The sequence below is a fragment of the Pteropus vampyrus genome, unplaced genomic scaffold (assembly GCF_000151845.1).
Source record: "Pteropus vampyrus isolate Shadow unplaced genomic scaffold, Pvam_2.0 Scaffold260, whole genome shotgun sequence".
In the NCBI taxonomy this organism is placed as follows: domain Eukaryota; kingdom Metazoa; phylum Chordata; class Mammalia; order Chiroptera; family Pteropodidae; genus Pteropus; species Pteropus vampyrus.
In genome coordinates this window covers 1,497,314-1,500,056 of record NW_011889041.1, presented here as the reverse complement: position 1 = coordinate 1,500,056, position 2,743 = coordinate 1,497,314, and the positions used below count along the sequence as shown (strand labels likewise).

Sequence of the window (2,743 nt, the reverse complement as noted above, 5' to 3'; positions counted from 1 at the left end):
GACATACAAGTTCAGGAAGCATAAAGAATCTTAAACAAGAGGAATTCAAACAGACCTATATCAAAACACATCATAATTAAAATGCCAAAGGTCATAGACAAAGAAAGAATCTTAAAAGCAGCAAGAAAAAGGAAGCTAGTTACTTATAAGGGTATCCTCATGAGAATGCCTGATGATTTTTCAATGGAAGCTTTGCAGGCCAGACAGAAATGGCAAGAAATATTCAAAGTTATGAAAAACAAGAATCTACAACCATGAATACTTTACCCAGCAAGGCTTTCGATTAAAATGGAAAGTGAGTCTACAGCCATGCTACCCTGAACAAGCCCAATCCCGTCTGATCTCAGAAGCTAAGCAGGGTCGGGCCTGGTTAGTACTTGGATGGGAGACCACCAAGGAAGACCAGGTACTGTAGGCATAAAAAATTTTTAAAAAAGGGATTGTAAACTGACAAGGTCCTTGCAATCTGTGAGATCAACCAAATGTTGCTTTGCCTAAAAAAAAACAAAAACAAACAAACAAACAAAAAATGGAAGGTGAGATAAAAAGCTTCCCAGACAGGAAAAAGCTTAAGGAATTCATCACCAGTAAGCCAGTATTATAAGAAATGTTAAAGGGTCTTCTGTAAAAAGAGAAGGAGTAAAAAAGAAAATAGAAATAACAAATAAAATAGCAGTAAATAGAAATAACAAATAAAATAGCAGTAAATAGAAATAACAAATAAAATAGCAGTAACAATGTACCTATCAGTAATCACTTTAAATGTAAACAGATTAAATGCTCCAATAAAAAGACATACAGTAACCAAATGGATAAGAAAACAAGACCCATGCATCTGCTATCTACAAGAGACCCACTTCAGATCAAAGGACACTCACAGACTGAAAATAAAGGGATGGAAAAAGATATTTCACGGAAGTGAAAAAAAAAAGCCAGGGTAGCAATAATTACGTCAGATAAAATAGACTTTAAAACAAAGGCTATAAAAAGAGACAAAAAAGGGCATTACATAATGATAAAGGAATCAATAAATCAAGAGGATATAACCCTAATAAACATATATGCAACCAACATAGGAGCACCTACATACATAAAGCAATTAATGACTGACATAAAAGGAGAGATCAATAGTAATATACTCATTGTAGGAGACTTTAACACTCCATTGACATCCATGGACAGATATTCCAGGCAAAGACTCAACAAGGAAACAATGGGCCTAAAAGACACACTAGACCAGATGGGTTTAATAGATATTTTCAGAGCATTTTTACCCCAAAGTAGCAAGATATACATTCTTCTCAAGTGCACGTGGAACATTTTCTAGGATAGAGCACATGTTAGTACACAAATCAAGTCTCAATAAATTTAAGAAGATTGAAATCATATCAACCATCTTCTCTGATCACAATGGTATAAAACTAGAAATCAACTACAAGAAAAAAAATAGAAAATACACAAACACATGGAGGCTAAATAACATGCTACTAAACAATTAATGGGTTATTAATGAGATCAAAGAAGAAATCAAAAGATATCTAGAGACAAATGAATATGAAAACACAATGACTCAAAATCTATGGAACACATGAAAGCAGTCCTAAGAGGGAAATTCATAGCAATATAGGCCTACCTCAAGAAACAAAAAAAAGCTCAAATAATCTAACCTTACACTTAAAAGAACTAGAAAACGAACAGAAAACAAAGCCCAAAGTGAATAGAAGGAAGGAAGATCAGAGTGGATATAAATGAAATAGAGTCTATAAAAATATGAAAGATTAAGAAACCAAGAGCTGGTTCTTTGAAAGGATAAAAAAAAATCGGCAGACACTTATCCAGACTCATCAGGGAAAAAAGAGAGAAGACTCAAATAAATAAAATCAGAAATGAAAGAGGAGAAGTAACGATGGACTCCACAGCAATACAGTGGATCATAAGAAAATACTATGAGAAATTGTGTGCAACAAATTGGACAATCTGGAAGAAATGGACACATTCTTAGAAACATACACTCACCCAAGACTGAGTCAAGAAGAAACAGAAAACCTGAGCCAACCGATTACTACCAATGAAATAGAATCAGGAATCAAAAACTCTGAAAAAACAAAAGTCCTGGACCAGATGGCTTCATAGGTGAATTTTACCAAACATTCAAAGAATTATCACCTATTCTTCTCAAACTATTCCAAAAAATTCAAGAAGAGGGAAGGCTCCCTAACTCCTTTTTATGAGGCCACCATTACCTTGATTCCAAAACCAAAGACATTACAAAAAAAGAAAATGATAGGCTGATATCTCTTATGAGCATTGATGCAAAAATTCTCAAAAAAATATTAGCAAACCGAATTCGGCAATACATAAAAAATATCATACACTTTGATCAAGTTGGATTTATTCCTGGGATGCAAGGTTGGTATAAATAATATACACAAATCAATTAATGTGATACACCACATTAACAAATCGAAAGATAAAAACCATATGATCATGTCAATAGATGCAGAACAAGCATTTGACAAAATCCAGCATCCATTTATGATAAAAACTCTCAGCAAAGTAGGAATAGAGGGAACATACCTCAATATAATAAAGGCCATATATGACAAACGTATGGCTAACATCATACTCAATGAGGAAAGGCTAAAAGTACTTTCCTTAAGATCAGGAACAAGACAAGGATGCCCCCTTTCACCACTCCTCTTCAACATTGTATTGGCAGTCTTAGCCACAGCAATAAGACAAA

The 2,743-nt window shown here is 33.9% G+C and overlaps 1 pseudogene; it reads left to right on the top strand.

Moving 5' to 3' along the window:
- The first annotated feature begins 299 nt into the window (after window positions 1–299).
- On the top strand, window positions 300–418 carry LOC111729389 (annotated as a pseudogene).
- The last annotated feature ends 2,325 nt before the right edge of the window (window positions 419–2,743 follow it).